At 42.4% G+C, this 19844-nt stretch overlaps 1 protein-coding gene and 1 pseudogene across 2 annotated transcripts in view; both read right to left on the reverse strand.

The window, feature by feature from the left end:
- The window catches only part of AIG1 (androgen induced 1), a 317798-nt gene that overhangs the window by 107146 nt on the left and 190808 nt on the right, over nt 1-19844 (reverse strand). The window lies entirely within an intron of this gene.
- LOC130363336 (U2 spliceosomal RNA) lies at nt 8230-8374 on the reverse strand (annotated as a pseudogene).

Raw genomic sequence — 19844 nt, forward strand, 5'->3', positions numbered from 1 at the left:
CTTTTTATAAAATTTTAGGTGAGGCAGGATTACCAAAAAGCAGTAATTTGGGCATTGTAATTTTATTCTGCAGGTCGGTATGATTATGGCGATACCTCAGTTATGTACTTTATTTGATGGTTTACTACTTTTACACTATAAAAACTATTTTTGTTAAAAAAAAAATCTTGTTTGTTCATCACCATTTTCTGAAAGCTGTCTTTTTCTTTTCTTTTTTTTTTTTTTATACATCAACAATGTTGTGTGAGGACAATTTATTTTCTGGGAGGAGTTGATGTTTTTTAGTGGTACCATTTTGGGGTACTTGGGACATTTTGATTACTTTTTATTTTAGTTTTAAATGGGCACTGTCACCAACTTATGTACTTATGTACTACAACATATCTCTAATATACTTTTATTATTTTTTTTTTCATTAAAAAGGTTTAATTTACATTTAAAAACCGGCCACTGAAAAAGGACTGATTTTGGAGTGGCAATCAGTCCTTTTTCAGTTAGGCTGCACTCGCTCCCTGCCTGTCAATCAGACAGGCGGGAGCGAGCGCATTGGCTCCCCGGCCACTGGCTGGGAGGCCACTCCTCCCGCTCATCGCCACCGCCGGCTCGTTGACGCCGCTGTCCCTACACGCCCGCTGCCGGACTCTGCAGTAACTGCAAGTGTAATGAGGGAACGGGGTATGCGGGGCGGGGGGGTTGGGGGGGGGGAGGAGTGAACGGGCTAGTGCCGTAGCAGGGGGGGGGGGAATGGAAGGAGGTGGCATTAATATAAAGCTGTCAATTTGGCAAGGATTTTTTTCCCTGGTGTTAATCATGCAGGATGAATAAAGTTTTATTGCTTTGGTTGTTACAGATGCGGCAATACCAAATATGTGTATATTTTTGTGTGTGTGGATGGGGGGGGGGAGTGTGTATGTTCATTTATTTATAATTTTCGGGGGTTATTTTTTATTTACTGTATATATTTTTTTGACTTTACTTTTTTTTTTCTTTACTGTCTTACTTGGGGACATAGCAGATCAGACTCTCAGGCAGTGCCTGATCGGCTTCCGTAGCCAGGAAACCAGAGGCCATTCGGATGTCTCTGGTTGCCATGGCTACCAAAGAGACCCCTCGATCGCATTTTGGGGTCTCAAATTAGAGAACTCCCTCTCTCACTGTGATCGGTGCTGTGGTCACACTGACCGCAGCACTCAAGGGGTTAACAGTCAGGATTGGAGCTCCGCTCTGCTCCTGATAGTTGTGGCGGGTGCCCGGCACTATGCAATCACCGGTACCCACCGTCCGCACACCAGCTGTGCCGTGATCGTGAATGTATATATGTCCATTTGCAGCAAGGCACCGTTAACATGAACATATGTATACGTCCATTTGCGGGAAGGTGTGTACCCCCTCAAGGACTGAGGGGGTACCCAAGGGCGTATACCCGTGGGAATTCCGGTGCCCGACATATCGGCGGTTGCCGAAAATCGCTGGTCAATTCAGACTGGCGATTTTCGTCGATTCCAGTTCCCGCCGCTAGCCAGGCAGGGATCAGAGCAGGATGCCTGCTGAAATCATTCAGCAGGCATCCTGGCAAAGTGCCGAGGGGGGTCCTAAGGTGAATACTAACCGGCAATCTGCTGCAATTCTGGGTCATCTGGGTCACGTGTGGCCAGATGACCCGGATAAGGATGATGATCTGTGGTGTAATATACACCACCAATCATCATCCATACAGTACTGGGAGGTGGCAGTGTTGCCACCCCCCAGTACAGCTGTGATTGGGAGGCCGTAGTGAATGCACCAATCACGGCAATATGGGAAGGGGGGGGAGGTGGGTGAAAGAGCATGTTGATCCGTTCTGCCCACCATTATTGTGAGATCTGGTGTGCAGGACGGAGCCCCATGCTGCCATCTCCCTCCTCAGTCCAAAAAAGTGCCCCCTTCCTGTGGCCTCTTGGTACAGAAAGCAGTCAGGGACAGTTTAGATTAGGTAGGGACAGTTAGGAGTTAAAAAAAATGTTTTCTTTTTTTTTAACAGCGTACCATCTGTAGGTGTCCGCAGGTCCGCAGCACCTTTAGCTGCGTGACCAGTGCCCTACAGGGTCGCTACGGTCTGACCCCAACGTTTTTTTGGGTGCGCAGACCTTTTGTTTTTTGCTAAACATGTGGCTGGGCCCTCTTAGCTATAAAAGAGCGGTCCGCCACCGTTCGCTAAAGCCCACTAGCCGCTGATCAGTCCCATAGTACTGATCAGCGTTCTTTTGTGGTGAAGGGGATTTTTCGGGGATTAAAGCGTCTAAAGTGTAGCAGGCCTGTGCTGTGTGTGCGGCCTGCCCCACAACTGTCAGTTATTTATCACTGATCAGCATTTTTTGAGGGTTCAGGCGGGTGCTTTTTTGGGGGGGTTTTAATCATTTTTTTATTTTATTTTTCGTTTTTTTTTGTGTGAGGTTTGTGTACTTGCCAACAGCCACTGTTCTGGGCTTAGTGGCCAGACCCCCTACTGACTCCTGCACCCCCTGCCGCCACCAAGCGCTAATCAGTGTGCATACTATATATACACTTCACCCTCCATTAGAGGAGGGAAATGGCCCGCAGGGTGTTTACAGTGGAGGAGGCATATGTCTTACTTGCTTCCGACTCTGAAAGCACCACAGAGGACGAGGAAGACCCCACCTTCCTTACTTCCTTGTCCTACTCATCATCTTCTGATGATGAGCCACCAAGGCGGCGGAGAAGCCGGGGTTCGAGGCCGCAAACCGCCTCTGCTCCTGACCCTATGCTAGTATGAGTCCCCCTGGCGCTCATACTAGTCAAGCCCCCCAGCCAAGTTTACTGGTGCCCCGTACCAGCGAACCACGAGCCTGTGATTCCTGAGTTTGTTGGTGACTCAGGAATCAAGATTGACATCGCCGGGTTCACTGAAATTTCATTTTTTTTTTCAGTGATGACTTTGTCAATCTGAAGGTTGAACAGAAGAACCTGTACACCCAACAGTTCATCGATGCAAACCCGTGCTCATTTTTAGTTACACCCAATGAGTGGTACCCAGTCAAGGCAGCCGAAATTAGGACCTTTTGGGGCCTTGTACTGCATATGGGTCTAGTTAAAAAACCCAGTGTCAGGCAATACTGGAGTGGGGATGTCCTCTACCAGATCTCACTCTACAGTATGGCCATGGCACGTCCCCGGTACGAGGCCATTCGGAAATGTTTGCATTATGCTGATAATGCTCCATGTCCCCCCCCCTCGGGGCTAAATTTTGGGAGGCCTATGTCCCTGGGCGGGAGGTAGCTATTGAGGAGTCTCTCATCAGCTTCCAGCAATACATACCAACCAAGCGAGCGAGGTATGGCGTGAAGATGTGTAAACTTTGCGAGAGTACCTAAGGGTACACTTGCAAGTTTATGGTATATGAGGGACGAGATTCCCGTATTAAACCCCCAGAATGTCCCCCCACTCTGAGTGTTAGTGGAAAATCGTTTGGGGCCTTTTGCACCCATTCCTAGATAAAGGTTACCACCTTTACGAGGATAACTTTTATACTAGTATCCCTCTCTTCACATCCCTTGCCGCCAGATCGACGGTCACTTGTGGGACAGTCTGGAAGAATCATAGAGGCCTACCGCCCCATTCCCTACATGCTCCTATCCCCCAGGGTGAGTCCCCTGCCTTTTCCCATGAAACCCTGTTACTGGTCAGGTATAAGGACAAGAGGGATGTCCTTATGCTCACCACAATTCATGGGAACGTCAGCGCCGGTCCGGTCCTCAAGCCTGATTGTATTCTGGACTGCAATCGGTATATGGGGGGACTTGATCTTTCTGATCAAGTTCTCAAGCCATATGATGCCATGCGCAAAACATGGACAGGGTACAAAAAAGTTACGGTCTACTTGGTAAAGGTTGCCAAGTATAACTCTTTTGTACTGTTCCAGCATGCTGGCAACACAGGGTCATTCCTGCAGTTTCAAGAGGAAGTTCTAAAGGCCCTCATCTTTGGTGGCCGCCAAGGAGTGGGTCAGAGCCCCTCTGGAACTGTGGGCCCCCGGCCAACACTTTCCAGGTGAGGTCCTCCACACTGGAAAGAAGGGACGATCACAGAAAAAATGCAGAGTGTGTCACAGGAGGGGGATTCGGAAGGACACCACCACTCAGTGTGACACTTGCCCCGATCATCCGGGCCTCTGCATTAAAAACTGCTTCAGGGAGTATCACACTTTCATGGAGCACAAAATTTGCAATCCTTTTTCCTAATTTTAATTCCACAGAATTATACTTCAATGTACCAGTCCTGAGTACATTGTCTTCCAAATTTTAAAACTAAACCCTCCCCCACCCCCCCAAAAAAAAAACTCTTTCCCAATACCCCTGATAGGCCATGGGACCCAGAGTTAACAGCACTGGGGGTTTTCAGTTGCCTAAAATGCGCAGCGCTCTCTCCCCACCTGAGCGGGGTGCGCATTTGAGGTAACAGGTTAGGGACGGCCACACACATAATTTTCCCAGAATGATGATTCAGAGCATAGGGTTTGGGGCGGGCATCATTTTTACTTTCGGCTATACTCTGGGTCATCATTCTGGGAATTGGCATATCAGTATTAGAATTGCAATATTCATCACCCGCCCCCACCATAGTACACTTCATCCATTCCTGGAAAATACATTTAGGGAACACCTGTCAGTTCCAAATTTCCACTTCACACCTATACACCTTCCTTAGGGGGTGTACTGTTTGTAATAGGCTCACATGTGGGTGCTCCTTTCTTGTATTTTCCTCTAAATGTATGTAACTGTTAGGTCCGTAAGAAACATCAGCCTCAAATGCGAAGACTTCTCGGTCATGAGCTCTGTTGTGTTTCTAGGCGACAAATCTGAGTCAAATGATAGTAGTTCCCAGAAAGATGAAGCACAGTATAGGTTGAAAATTGCATTTTCAAAAGCTACCCTTCATCCATTTTGGGAAAATAAGTTTAGGAAACACCCGTACGTTCAAAATGTCCTCTTTACTCCTATACCCATTCCTTCCCCCGAGGAATGGGTATAGGGGTAAAGATTATATTTTGAACGGACGGGGGGAGGGTGTTTCATTTTTTTATTTTCCTCTTAATGTATGTAACCGTCAGCTACTGATATGCCATAGGCCTCAAATGCAAACAGACCTCTATGACTTCTGAGCCTTGTTGTGCATCCGCCCAGCACGTTACCCCATATGTGGATGTGTTTTCTTAGTCAGGAGAAAAAGCCCTCCAAAATTTGTAACCCAATTTCTCCAATTACCCCTTGTGAAAATGTGAAAAATTGGTTAAACCAAGCATTTTAGTGTAAATAAATCAAAATTTTCAATTTATGGCCCACTGTTGAAAATAACCTGTGAGGTATAAGTACTCACTGTACCCCTTGTTACCTTCCTTAAGGGGTGCAGTTTCAAAATTTAGGTCACTTGCCTTTTTTTTTTTTTCAGATTTTATGTAAGAACCTCAACCATTGCAGTGCAAAGTACCACTTTAGGCCTCAAATCTCATTGGTGCTGTCTCACTCCTAAGCCCTGTTTTGTACCAGCATAGTGCTTTACCGCCATATATGGGGCATTTCCTTATTCTGGAGAAATTAGGCTACAAATTTTGAGGAGCTTTTTTTCTCTTACTACTTGTGAAACTAAACAAATTTTGGTTAATACCAGAAATTTTGTATTAAAAATTAAATTGTTCACTTTTACGGCCAACTGTTCAAAAAACATGTGAGGTATAAGTACTCACTGTAACCCTTGTTACGTTCCTGGAGGGGTTAGTTTCCAAAATGGTGTCCCATGTGGGCGGTTTATGCTGTTCTGGCATCATGGGAGGTTAATAAGTGCACATGGCCTCCGGCTCTCTCTCCAAAAGTCCAATGGCGCTCCTTCTGTTCTGAGACCTGTAGTGCGCCAGCAGAGCACTTAACATCCACATATGAGGCATTTTTTAATCGGGAGAAACTGGGCTTCAAATTTTGGGGTCCATTTTCTCCTATTACCTCTTGTGAAAAAGAAAAATTTGGGGTAACACCATAATTTTAGTGTTAAAAATCTAATTTTCCATTTTCACGTCTAACTTAAAAGCAAAGTCGTCAAATACCTGTGAGGTGTTAAGGCTCACTATACTCCTTATTATGTTCTTTGAGGGGTGTAGTTTCCAAAATAGTATGCCACGTGGGTTTATTTTTTTGCTGTTCTGGCACCCTGGGGACTTTCTAAATGCAACATGGCCCCCAAAAACCATTTCAGCAAAATTCTCTTTCAAAAAGCCAAATTTTGCTCCTTATCTTCTGAGCCTTGTAGTGCGCCAGCAGAGCACTTAACGTCCACATATGGGGCCTTTTCTTAATTGGGAGAAATTGGGCTTCAAATTTTGCGGTCCATTTTCTCCTATTACCCCTTAAGAAAAAGAAAAAACTTGGGGTAATACCATCATTTTAGTGTTAAACATTTTGCTGTTCTGGCATCATGGGGGCTTCCTAAATGTAACGTGGCCCCCAAAAACCATGACAGCAAAAAAAAATTTTTAAATCCAAAATTGCCCACAGAGCACTTTATGTCAACATATGAAGTATTTCCATACTCAAGAGAAATTGGGCTACACATTTTGGGGGGCTTTTTCTCCTTATACCACTTTTAAAAATGAAAAAAAAATGGGGCTACAAGGACATGTTAGTGTAAAAAAATGCAGATTTAGATTTTTCTCCTCCACTTTGCTGCTATCCTTGTGAAACAGCTAAAGGGTTAACAAACTTCCTGAATGTCATTTTGAATACTTGAGGGGTGTAGTTTCTATAATGGGGTAATTTATGGGATATTTCTCACAGAAAGGTCCCTTTAAATCCACTTCAAACTTAACTGGTCCTTGAAAAATTCTGATTTTGACATTTTTTTGAAAATTTTGAAAATTGCTGCTATACTTTGAAGCCCTCAAGTCTTCAAAAAGTAAAAACATGTCAACTTTCTGATGCCAACATAAAGCAGACATATTGTTTTTGTGAATCAATATAAAATTTATTTGGAATATCCAAAAACTAAAGTGCAAAAAACGGAAAATCCCCGAGTCCTTAAGGGGTTAAAATGCAAGGAGGAAAAAAAACTATACACAAAAATGAAAAGTGTCTTCATTGCCAAAATGGACTGTATCTTTAAGGGATTAAAAATGATTATCAGCGCTGAGATTTTTGTTAGAAAGTGTAAATGTAAGCTTTAATGTGATTGGTTGCAGTGGACAATAGGGAGAAATTTTAGGTTACATTCATGAGGCACAAATCAAAGGCATACCTACATATGGCTAAATTCTATTCAAGGTGGATAATCCACATAAGGCTAAGAACTGCATCCAAAAGTGACAGATCCTTTTCACTGCATGTTTTTCAATTATGTGTCCTGTCAATATTAATATGGATTCCTATTAAAAGCTGGATAACACCCTGGGTACTTCATATAGCTCATTAGCATATAAGCAGATTTTTGCATCTCTGCAATGGTGCAATGGATTGGGAAAGGGTAAACAGTGTTTTCATAAGTGTCACCCGCACTATAGGCCTGTGCCAGCAGGTTACTGTGGGGGACGCTGCTATCAGTTCCCCTTTAATATAGTTCTGTTAATTATGACAAAAACTATCATATTTACTTTAAACGGTGGCATTCACCATACAACCTAAGTTTTTTTTTCCCTAAAAGCCGAGGAATGTGCTCTCAAAGTGAAAGAAAAATTTCAAATGTGTCACACAAAAAAAATTTACACACAGAGGATGCGGTCTGTCACTAAGCCCTTCTCCACCAGGAGAGAGGCCCCCAACAAACCTACCCTTTACCTCCAGGCCAGAAGCCACTTGCAAGGATCCAGGTTCGATGCCCCTTTTCGCCTAAGCTACTAAGGGGCCACAAATGCCCTTGGCTTCCACCTAGGCGTTAATCAAGTTATCAGCCAAGGAGCCATTTACTGGTGGCATCTCGACCAAAGCAAAGATGCCCAGGGGTTGCAGGGAGGTTAGGAACCTGATGGCCACAAACAACTCCCCTAGACCACCAAGAGGGACACCCAGAAGGGCTCCCGCACCCTGACAAATCCTGTGTACAAAAACAAACACGTAAAAGTGGCACAGTGACAAACAAAAAAAGGAAATAAATAAGTGGATGAGTGCAGATATACTGCATGGTCATCCGTCCGGATCTATAAAAATGTCCCTGATCCTAGCCAGAAGGCTGAGATACCAAGGGTGAGTGCCAAAGGTGAAGAGTGTGTGGTGCAGTGCGTTCACTCAGTGATGCCCCGGTACACCTGCTCCTCCATGTAGCCATCCATTCCTACCGGTGGACTACCTGATAAGAACAGATACTACACTTGATCTTAGCCAAAAGGTAGAGAAGTGATACATACAACCTAAGTGCCATTTTCTTTTTCTTTTGGCTTGTACACATGAGCACTGAGTCTGTGCAGCCTCTGTGCCCTATCACACGTTCTCAATTAGGCAACATATGAAGCGAATACGTCTGTCTAATGGTAATTTCACAAAGACCAATGTGAATAGAGGGTATTAGATCTATTAGTTTATCAGTATACCCTACTTCCCTGCTGTGTATTAACACTTTTATTTGTATTACCGCCTTAAACAATTTAAACCCCTGCACAGTATCAGTATGTTTGGAATGCAAATATCAGACTCCTTAACCAACTGGCAGTAAGCGGATTGCCACAGTAGTCATATGTGATGTGGTTCTGGATACCTGCATCTCTTCTACAAAGCGCAAACCTAACATGTTTCACCAATAAAAATGTTATCATCAGGTGTAAATGGACAAATTACCCATTTAGCCCTGAGGACACCACTTTGATTTGGTGCAACATGTTGGAGGGCTCTAAACGCTGTTATAAATTAAAAAAAAACCAAAAACATTCTACTAACATTCAGCAACACGTTTCACACATCAAAGTGACATCCTAAGAGATATTTTAATGCAAAAATTCAGGGCACACAACATTGAATTCAGACTTCAATATTTCAGTCAGGAGTTCACATTCCGGAACTCATTGGTTCCCCTATAATCTTTTTTTGAGGTGTAATAAGAAGATATAATGTTGAACTGTCCCTTCGCAAACTTCATATACTGAACAGTGGCCATATTTACAGCATGAAATGAAAAACCAGTCCGTGTGTGGCTTGCTCTAGAGAGCTAAGAAGGAAATTTGTCAGTTTGACAAAATGTAAATGTTCTTATGACTTCGATGGGTCTGGTCTTTTGCACTTTACTGATCTTTTTATTTAGTCTTTATACTAGGTCTAACAAGTTATAACATATTAAATGAAGTGTATCCATTGTAAAACATGGTCGCATAAAACATACTTCAATAAAAATACATCACCATTATTTATGTGCACATATAATCCACAACAGTCTTGGACAGTAATTGCAACAATCTCATGACAATAAGTGCAGTTTTGTGAGGACAAGCTGTTTTTGGACAGCAGTTAAACTGCAGGAGCTTTGAGAATTCACTTCTGTCCAACCATTGATCCACTACCACTGTCAGGTATGCCAGCTCTCACACAGCTGCGGTATACAGTCAGCCAAACCTAATATTTATAGAAAAACATTTGGACCGTTATGGAGTAACTTCAGCAAAATGTCTTCATCTTATTAATGTAAAAACGTGCTGTGAAAATAGCCGGCTTATCAGATACATGAAGAAAATGTGCTTTCTTGCAATATAGTGGCTACATATTGTTCACCTTCATTTAGAATCAAGCACATGCTTCTTGTAAAGTAAACAAGTTTAAAATGATACAAGATGATGGTTTTGCCTTCTTGCAACTCACATTTATGTTAAAAACATAATTAAATATATCCCTTTCCTTATTTCATGAAAGATGGAAAACATTAATGGGGAATTTTGGACAAATACATCTTATCCCCTTATCCCTAGGGGATAAGACTCCGTGGAGCATCTGCATTCTATGCGGGACTACTTCTCCAGTCTCGGAAACCTCTGTGTTTCCGTGACTGGAGACGTGCTGTCCCGGAAACACAGAGGTTTCCGAGACTTGAGAAGCAGCCCCGTATAGAATGAGGGCGCTGCATGGATATCGCAGGGCGCCCCAGCTGCGAGCCCCCCGTGATCAGACATCTTATTCCCTATCCTTTGGATAGGGCAGGAGTTCCCCTTGGGCCATTATTCCCACCTTCATTTTAATCCCCTTGTGCTATTATTCCCCCCTCCATTCTTTATCCCCTTGTGCTATCATTCCGGCATAATAACGGATAATAATGGCACAAGGAGATTAAAATGTAGGGGAGAATAATGGCAAAAGGGGATCAGAGGGAGAAGGGAATAATGGCACAAGGGGATTAATATGGAGGGGAGAATAAGGGCACACGGGGATGAAGTATCGCATTAGTATAAAGGTAAGTAAGGTACCCCTTACGCATAAGTTCCAAGCAAATTTATGTGCGAGGGGTACCCGCGGAATACTTTCAGCCTTTGGGGGTGCAGTCGCCAAAAAGGTTGAGAACCACTGGGATAGGGGATAAGATGTATTTGGCAGGATTTGCGCCAATGCTAAACCAAATATCCGTGGTGTTCTAGTTTCTTTTACAATACACGGCATTGCCAGTTTTCCCTACCTAATCCTTATGGGAGAGGAAAAGCAACATAGGAGGAAGCCCTTGTCCTCATATCCCATCCTCATATTCCATCCTCAGATGGGGCTAAATTGTGAAGAAGAGATTATAGGTCGAAAATAGAAGGGGCGTGGCTTTGTTGGAGTGGGCGGGTCTTGTAAGCCAGATTGAAGCACAAAGAAACAGTTGAAATAAGAAGGTAGCCCCTTTCACACTACAGGTATCATTCTGCTTTTTTACTGCCTTTATTTTACAATAACTGATGAAAAAAAAAAAAACGGATGCAATAAATGGTTATAACAGATGATAACTGATGACCATCATCCCTTATTTTTAATGGGTTTTTTCTTAACAAACCTGATGTTGTTAATCCATTATCATCCGTTATTACCAATTACATCCCTTTTTTTGTAAAGCTGTACTGAGCATGCATCATAACTGATGATAACAGATGTGTTTTTTTTTGAACATCCGGTTCCCATAGACTTCAATGTTACATTTTAATGTCTGGTTTTTCAAAAAAAAATTTTGCCGGACCAAAAATTGGTGCATGCACCGTCTTTTGTGCCGGCAAAAATAAATGACGTTAGTAAAAACGGACACGCCTGATGCAAAAGGATGTTCAAAAAATCCCATTGACATGAATGGGATTTTTTGACGCCCATTTTCAGAACTTTTTGCTAAGAGTAATAATGGAGGTTTTTTATAGGATGATACCTGTAGTGTGAAAGGGGCCTAAGCTGGAATTACACATTCACCTGAAAATGCAGAGGGGAGCTTGAAGAGCAAGGGGGTAGGTTAGGGTTAATGTCACAATCCTATATTTTTCTTTGACATAAAAGTCACAAGTGTCATTGAAATATCTCCAGCTATTAAGATAAAATATTATTACTTCTATTTTTTAAAGCATTCTTTTGGACGCCAACATTGGCCACTCTAATATAAATTTGATGTGTTTTTACTATGGACTCAAATATAATGGAATGCAGTGGAATGTCATGGATGGAGTTGGTGTTGGCAGGACTGGCTCCAGGAATGGTGGTTGATGCAAACAGCTCATTAGACAATCATTTGCTTTTATCCTGGTCAAAGCCATACAATAAGCCTTGCACCTAAGTGATAAGAATGGAGGTGAGCTACAGTTCCTGTTACCTCCTATAGTAAAGCCATAAAACCACCCCCTGCGGTGTAGGATACAATGGACTGCAAATCATCCTGTCAGCACACCAACGTTGGTTCTCGAGGAAACTTGGAAGGACAGCTGTCAACACAATATGGGACAACAAAGAGGATCCCCCACTCAAGAAGACATCAAAAGGACAAGAACTGATTGCAATGCAAATAAACTGTAACTGTTCTTATTGGCCATGGAGATGTCTTGGGATGAGCAATGTATGGGTTATGTGTGTGGATGACTGCTATATCTGTGTTACATATAGGATGATGATATAGAGAGAGCCCTTCCTGCCCCCTTCCTATCACCTTCCCCTCTTCCTTGCTCCCCTATCCCTTAATTAGTTAGGATCCCCCTTTGTATTTATATTTATATGTATAGCTTGTAATAAACCCCTAAACAGATCCAGTTGTCCTCAATCAATTAGTAAGGCACCCCAAAAACAAAGCAGTTTCCACACATTCTTTCTTTGAAGCATTTTTTCATACCTAAAACATTTGCACAGTACTGTATGTTTGGTCTTATTGTCCTGTTGGAAGGTCTAATGATGTCCATGCTTCCCCTTTAAATGCATTATGTTTTCTTCTAAGATTTCCTGCTACTTGATTGAATCTATTTTGCCCTCCACATGTTGCAGGTTTAGAGTATGGAAGCAAAGCAGCCCCAGAGAATTGCTGAGCCATTGCCATGCTTTAGTGTATGCGGGGTGTTCTTTAAATGCTTCATTCTTTTCCCCTTCTGACATTCCCCTGATCCATAGGCCTAAAAAGTTCCAGTTTTGTTTCATACCCTCACAGAAAAGAATCCCCAAACATGTGTGGCTTACTTATATACTTGACATGTTTATTATTTGAAGATATTGAGCTGACTTTTCCAAAGCTTTTGGGCCCATAGAAGTGTATGCCTTGCAGTATGGGCCTTAAGTGTTTAGTATGAACTTTACTGACAAATCTGGCTGCAGGTCTTTTGCAGTCCCTTCAGGGTTTTTGATCACCAGCCTCTTCAGGAATCCTGTGGCATTTGGTGATAAAATCCTTTTCTGCCATGTTCTGGCAGTGTAACCAGTGTTTCTTTAAATGGGTATTCCGGGATTTTTTTGGGTGGTCTGGCATTTCTTCTGTGATTTTCACCACAATATTTATTTTTAACAGCATACAAAATTACTCCCAGGTTGCTGTGCGGCCGAGACATGACATCACTAGTCATATGTGCAAAAGGAGCCTGTCCTGCTTCAATGGATGTAGTGCCTGCTGGATGGGAGAAAGATCATTCTGGAACTAATTGTACAGTGGTCCCTCAACATACAATTGTAATTCGTTCCAAACGACCCATCGTTTGTCCAATCCATCGTATGTTGAGGGATTTGTGCAATGTAAAAAGTGCATTTAATACTCACCTGTCCCCGCCACTCCGGATCGCGTCCTCATCGCTCCCGATGCTGTCCTAGGGGCTCCCGATGATGCGGAAGAAGCCAGAGGATCCCGAAGAAGATGCGTCTTCTTCGGGATCCTTTGGCTTCTTCCGCATCTTCGCCGGTGTCCGGGCCTCGCTTTCTGGTGACGTTATTACGTTGCTGCGTCGGCACGGCGTGCGCATGATGTAATAACGATGCCGGAAATCGAGGCCCGGACCTCGGAAAAGATGCAGAAGACGCCGGAGGATAGCGAAGTGGACCCGGAGCAGCGGGGATAGGTAAGTGAACCTGTCCGGGATGCTTAAACTACTATCCGACAGCAGCTTAAGTCTTTTGCGCTGTCGGATAGTAGTTAATGCGATGGCATTAATGACGACATATAAAAGCATCGTATGTCGATGCTGACATCGACATGCGATGGCCTGTGAGAGGCCATCGTATGTCGATTTGATCATATGTCGGGGCCATCGCATGTCGGGGGGTTACTGTATATGCAACTCATTTGTGTTTCAATGGGTGAGGTGGCTGATGTGTAGGAGGGAGGAAAATGACCTCACACTTACAAACAAGGAACTATGGGATTTGTAGTTTGAGAGAACAAACTGAAATACCCAGTTCACAAAAAAGATAGGCACAGCTTTATGGTAATCTTACAACATAGCCATTTAGCCCCAAGAAAAGCACAGATCCTTCCTAAGCATGTCCAGTACTGTCTTGAAGATACATACTAAAATCACCTTATGGTGGATAACCCCTTTAACTTTGAACCAGCAAACTATGGCTTCAACGAGGAACATTCAGTGCCTTTGTTATATTTTTGTATCCTTTTTCTTGCCTGTAAAAGTCCATGATTTCTTCTCTTAAAGGGGTACTTTAGAGATACGTATATTTCTTAAATAAAGTTATATAATTATGTACCATAACATTATTTAAAACTGTGTACTATTTTGTTGTTATATATCTTTATATATTCAGTAGCAGCAGTAAGAGCTGGCACAGGGCACTTTGCTGCCACCAATGGCTATGTCAGGGAACTGCAGTGCTGCTCAAGCCCTGCTGCCGTCACACACACTCATCCCTAGCTCTGCCAGATTTTCAGCAATTGAAATTTGCATTTGGTAGCCTCTCATAGGAACTCTTAAAATGCTGTCTAAGGGCTCATTCACACGAGCGGACTTTTGTGCCGTTTTTCCGCAGCTGATCTGCTGCTTTTTATTTTCAGCTGCTTATTTTGTCATTGACTTATCAGCAAACAATAAGCAGCAAAAAAAAAAATAATAATTTAGAAAATAAGCAGCTGAAAATAAATAGATACATCCGCACTAAAATATGCAGCAATATCCGCTGGTGTGAACGAGTCCTTAGGGCAAAGACACGTAGCTTATTTTGCTGCGTATTTGATGCCGCATATTTTTCATTCCAGTGAAGTCAATGGTGGAGAGTTATCAAAAACTGTCCACAGGAATAGTTGCACAGTTGCCCATAGCAACCAATGAGATTGCTTCTTTCATTTTGCAGAGGCCTTGTTAAAAATGAAAGAAGCAAAGTTATTGGTTGCTATGGGCAACTGGGCAACTTTACCTCTGGACAAGTTTTGATAAATCTCCCCCAATAGGTAGCAAAATGAGCTGCATCTTTTGCTACCCATTGACTTCAATGGGTAGGAAAATATGCAGCATCAAATACGCAGCAAAATAAGGTATGCGTGACGCTACCATAAAAAGGTGTCAATGACAGTGCAGAAGGCCACCATTATGCTAAAAAGGAAATTATGGTAGAGATAGAAAGTTTAGTGGTGACCACATTAACCACTGGTACACAAGAAAGACAAATGACAGGCTTCGCCAAACCAAAAGGACTAGAAGACCACAGAAGACAAGTAATGTGGGTCCTGACAGAAAACTCTTCAAAACACCAAGCTATATCAAGAACACTCTGAAATGAATTTTAAAATGTTTTTTTCAAATAAAGCTACAATAGTTTTTTTCTGAAAACCTTCTGCTTTGCACTTAAAGGGGTTATCCACCATAAGGTGATTTTAGTAGGTACCTGGCAGATAGTAATGGACATGCTTAGGAAGGATCTGCGCTTGTCTTGGGGCTAAATGACTGTGTCATGAGATTACCATAACACTGTGGCTAGCTTTTTGTGAACTTGTATTTCCTGTTTGAATTATGTTTTTTTTTTACTACAAATCCCACAATGCCATTTTCCTCCCTCTCACACGTCAGCCACCCCACCCATTGAAACAAAAGACATCTGGTTTTCAATCAGGGTGCCTACAGCTGTTGCATTAGTTGCAGATTGATCCTTCCACAAATTGAAGCAGATAGGCTCCTGTCATCAGCTGACTAGTGAGTCAGGTATCGGCCGCATTGCAACCTGGGAAAAATCTGAGACAACAGTCATTTTGTAAGCTGGTAAAAATAAATAGTTAGGTGAAAATCACAAAAGAATTGTGAGAAAACTGTCACACACAGGTAAAGACACTATATTATGAACTACACTAACTTTACAGCCCCTGTAGCATGGTCAAATAAAAAAAATTCCTGGAATACCCCTTTATAATAATCCTTATACTGTATTTATAATTCTGTTTGTCTAATTCTGTAAAAATGGAAGGGGCCATATAAAAATAAAAAAAAGTCAATATACTGTAAAAATAAACAAGCCTCGGATTAGACTAACAAAATTGTATAATCTACCTTCTTGTGACATTCAGTGAACTTGTCCTGACATGAATCTAGAAAATGGAGTATAATATGGCATCTCTCCCTAGAGCACCCAGTAGCTCTACATGCTTCACAGTTATTGTGCTGCATAGAAATTTAGTTGAAATCTATTTTCTTGGAAACCTATTCAAAGTTTTAAAGTGTTGGGAGTGCTGGGAGTTCATCTCATATTTATGTGACTCTGAATTCAGCCCTGTGAAATATTTTGGAAAATGTTATCCATTTCTGCAGTGAGCAGAGTAAATATTTTGTCAGTTGTTAAGAATGAACTAGAAACCAATGATGTATCCAAATTCAGCAGCAATAGCTGGAACTGTGGTGGAACTTTTTTCACATTATGTTTTGTAATGTGTTTCAGAGCTCAACAGAGTAGAAATCCCAACAAAGCATGCTAAAAGCTACAGAGAGGATTTTTTTTTTTCAAAGATTTTGAATGCAGTGGGAAAAACCCTTTACTATTTGGCAATCCTCCCTCATAATAACAGTGATGCAGCTTAGTCCCCCCTCTTTAACTCTTTTAAATTAAAATAAGTAAGAACACTGTTAGGCTGGGTTCACACAGTGTAAAATGAACGTGTCCTCGTAGTGAAGGTAGTCCTTTAGCTCTTGATCAATGAAAACTGATTATGTTGGCGGTATGCCATGTAAATGGAGAACCAAGAGAGGTCTGCTGTGGTGGTTATGTGGGCAATACACGTTTCAGGGATCTTTGTCCCCTTCCTCAGTAGCAATAATGTAGAGTTAATAACAAGGCCAACTGTCATAAGGGAATACTGTTGTGATGAGGGGGTGTACTCGGTCTGCAACAAGGTTCAATAAGAGGCTTCTCCGAAGTTCAAATTGAAAGTTCCGTAGCGGAACTTCCGATGGGGAATTTGGATCCACCAAAAGAATGGACATGTTGATTCTTTCAGCGAAATATGTCTGGAAATGTCCATTAGTCAATGAGACTTTGTTTTTCTTCTTGTTACGCCGAGCGCTCCGGGTCCCCGCTCCTCCCCGGAGCGCTCACAGCGTTCTCCTATTCGCAGCGCCCCGGTCAGACCTGCCGACCGGGTGCGCTGCGATAATGTTCCTAGCCGGGATGCGATTCGCGATGCGGGACGCGCCCGCTCGCGATGCGCATCCCGACTCGCTTACCAGACCCGTTCCCCGCCTGTGCTGTCCCGGCGCGCGCGGCCCCGCTCCCTAGGGCGCGCGCACGCCGGGTCTTTGCGATTTAAAGGGCCGGTGCGCCACTTTGCCAAGCATTATATAGAGTAAAATCTGATGATTGGTTCCCTTTAAGTACAATGTGTGATTAAACAACACTCTCAGAATTACCTGAATAAGTTAAATGGAAGAATATCGGTCCCGTGGTCCCGAGAAAAAAAGAGAAGTGCTTCTGTGGGCGCTCACCTCCGTCACAGATATAGTCCGTCACAGGTATGTGGAAGTTTCCGAGAACTTGGTAAAATAAAACCGCTTGGACACGGATGTATTTTGGAAAATAAAAAGAAGGTTTATTCCTTCAGCATGCAATACAGCAACGCGTTTCGAGGGGCAGGGACCCCCTCTTCATCAGGCTGATCTGATTGGGCAGTGTGGATGTCCTTTATTTATACCTCATTTGCCCGCGAAAATCACATGTGTGTGTTACATAACATGAAAATAAAACAATAAAGAAAAATAAATAAATAAATAATCTAAATAAATAAATAAAATCCATAGAAAAGAAGACATTTACATTAAAAATGGAAGTGAGCATTCTGTAAAATAACCCACAGATGGTCAGTTTGACTAACCATTATATTATGCACCTTATCTTGTATTGCATATGTGATATGTAATAATTCTGCAGACGTCGGGCCATTTCAAATGCTCTCCCTTCGGAGATCTACAGTGGCTGGGTGAGAGGTCTGAGGCACCGACCGCCGGTCTGTCCACACATCCGTCCTCCTGGCCGCTTATTGGATGGGGGACCGGCGTCAAACCCATTTCCCCACACAGGGATGATTACATTTATTTAATGTGTATGTACATACACACACATCCATACGCATGGTGGATGGATGTGTACTTATCAGCTGTTTGTTTTGTTTTAATTCAGTTTGTTTGTTGTGGTTGTTGTGTCAGTTGTTAACTATCTCATCTTTTTAAGATATTAATTCCACCGCTTCATTCAGGCCATGTGGTTGTAATGTCTGGAGGCTGTAAATCCAGAACATTTCTTTGCGTGACAGGATTTCAAACCTATTTTTCTTTCCCGGTGGAATGTGCTCAATTGGGGTTATGGATATGGCTGTCATGTTTCCCTCATGCATCAGGCTCAGATGTCTAGATAGGCTATGGTGCATGAATCTCTTCTTTATGTTGGAACGATGCTGATTCAATCTCAAATGTAATGGTTGTGTTGTTCTTCCAACATATTGTTTACCACATTGGCACTCTATGAGGTAGATGACATATTCCGTTTGGCATGTCATCAGATGTTTGATGGGGAAGGTTTCACCCGAATGGGTACTGGAAAAACATTTTTGGTTATGGCGTATGGTAAAGCAACATAGGCATCTAGGTTTTCTGCATTTGTATGTTCCCACGTTTCCAGTTTTGTCGTTTTTCTGGGAGGATTTTTGTCGTTTTTCTGCTCACTGAACAGACGGAGCTGTGTGATGATGTGGCCCCTCAATCAAGAGGTGGGGGCATCGCTGCCGGCCAAAGTAACGGGACAAGGTAAGGGGACTACTTGTGAGGCCTAATTTTAAAGTTCATATCCTCACCATACCCACAGGCAGGAACATCCCTTGGGGTTGGTGAGGATAAAGATTTTACCCTATGTAACAAGCATTATATAGAGTAAAATCTGATGATTGGTTCCCTTTAAGTACAATGTGTCATTAAACAACACTCTCAGAATTACCTGAATAAGTTAAAGCATCAAAAAGTTATCCCAACTGGTCAGATTTGAAAAATGGGCCTTTGCTCTTAGGCCAAAATTGCCCAGTCTTTAAGGGTTTAACATATATGTCACTATCCAGTTGCTCTTTTTTTCTGAAATGCTTTTTCAAAAAGTCAGGACAGCAGCTTAGTTAAATTTCACCTGAATATACAAATGAATCAAGTACACCTCATGTAAGAATGTCACCACTGTATGTCCAGCAGAAATGCAGAGAGAACTGTTTGTAGCCAAGTTTATAGGATACTTTCCAAGAATTACGATGAACTGTACACAAATAGCATAATAAATGGCACATCTTAACTCATGAGCTGCCTATAATAAATTTCATATGGCTTTTTTTTTTTGTTAATTTAAAGATATCCTATCCTGCCGTTCTTACTTTTCAAGAAAGGTATTTCTGGAATTAGTTCCGATTCCCTTTTCATTACATAAATTGCAATACTCTTATAATTTTATTAGAAACTTTAGCTATAGATGGCTTCTGGTGACAATTCACATGACTGCTAGAAATTTGGACATGTCAGTCTAATAAAATAATGCAATAGAAATCATTTCACCTCTGAGCTTTAAATGGCTGATATTTACTACAATGTAAAGTCCAAGTCAGCTCACTCAATAGGCCTCCCCGTGCATGGACTGGTGTTGGAATTCGCCCGGGCAAACTAGAACAAAGAACTGAAGTCCAGTGGGGCAGCTTGTGCTTAAAAACTTTGCTTTTTTCAATCAAGTAAAGAAGGGGTGAGGAATCTACTTTGTGCTGAAGGCCATTTGGAAATTTTAAAAGTCATTCACAGTTCAATTATTGCATGCAGGTGAAACCAAGCCCACACAAGATGTCCAATAGCTGCATGATGTGACTGATGTTGTGGTACTACCATGCATTTATTGGACATCACATGTGGTTTCGCCTGCATGCCGTGATCGGAAAAGGAAAGTTCCCTTCTGTTTTGAAGCAGTATACTTCCA

This window comes from Hyla sarda, chromosome 3 (genome assembly GCF_029499605.1).
Source record: "Hyla sarda isolate aHylSar1 chromosome 3, aHylSar1.hap1, whole genome shotgun sequence".
NCBI classification, from domain to species: domain Eukaryota; kingdom Metazoa; phylum Chordata; class Amphibia; order Anura; family Hylidae; genus Hyla; species Hyla sarda.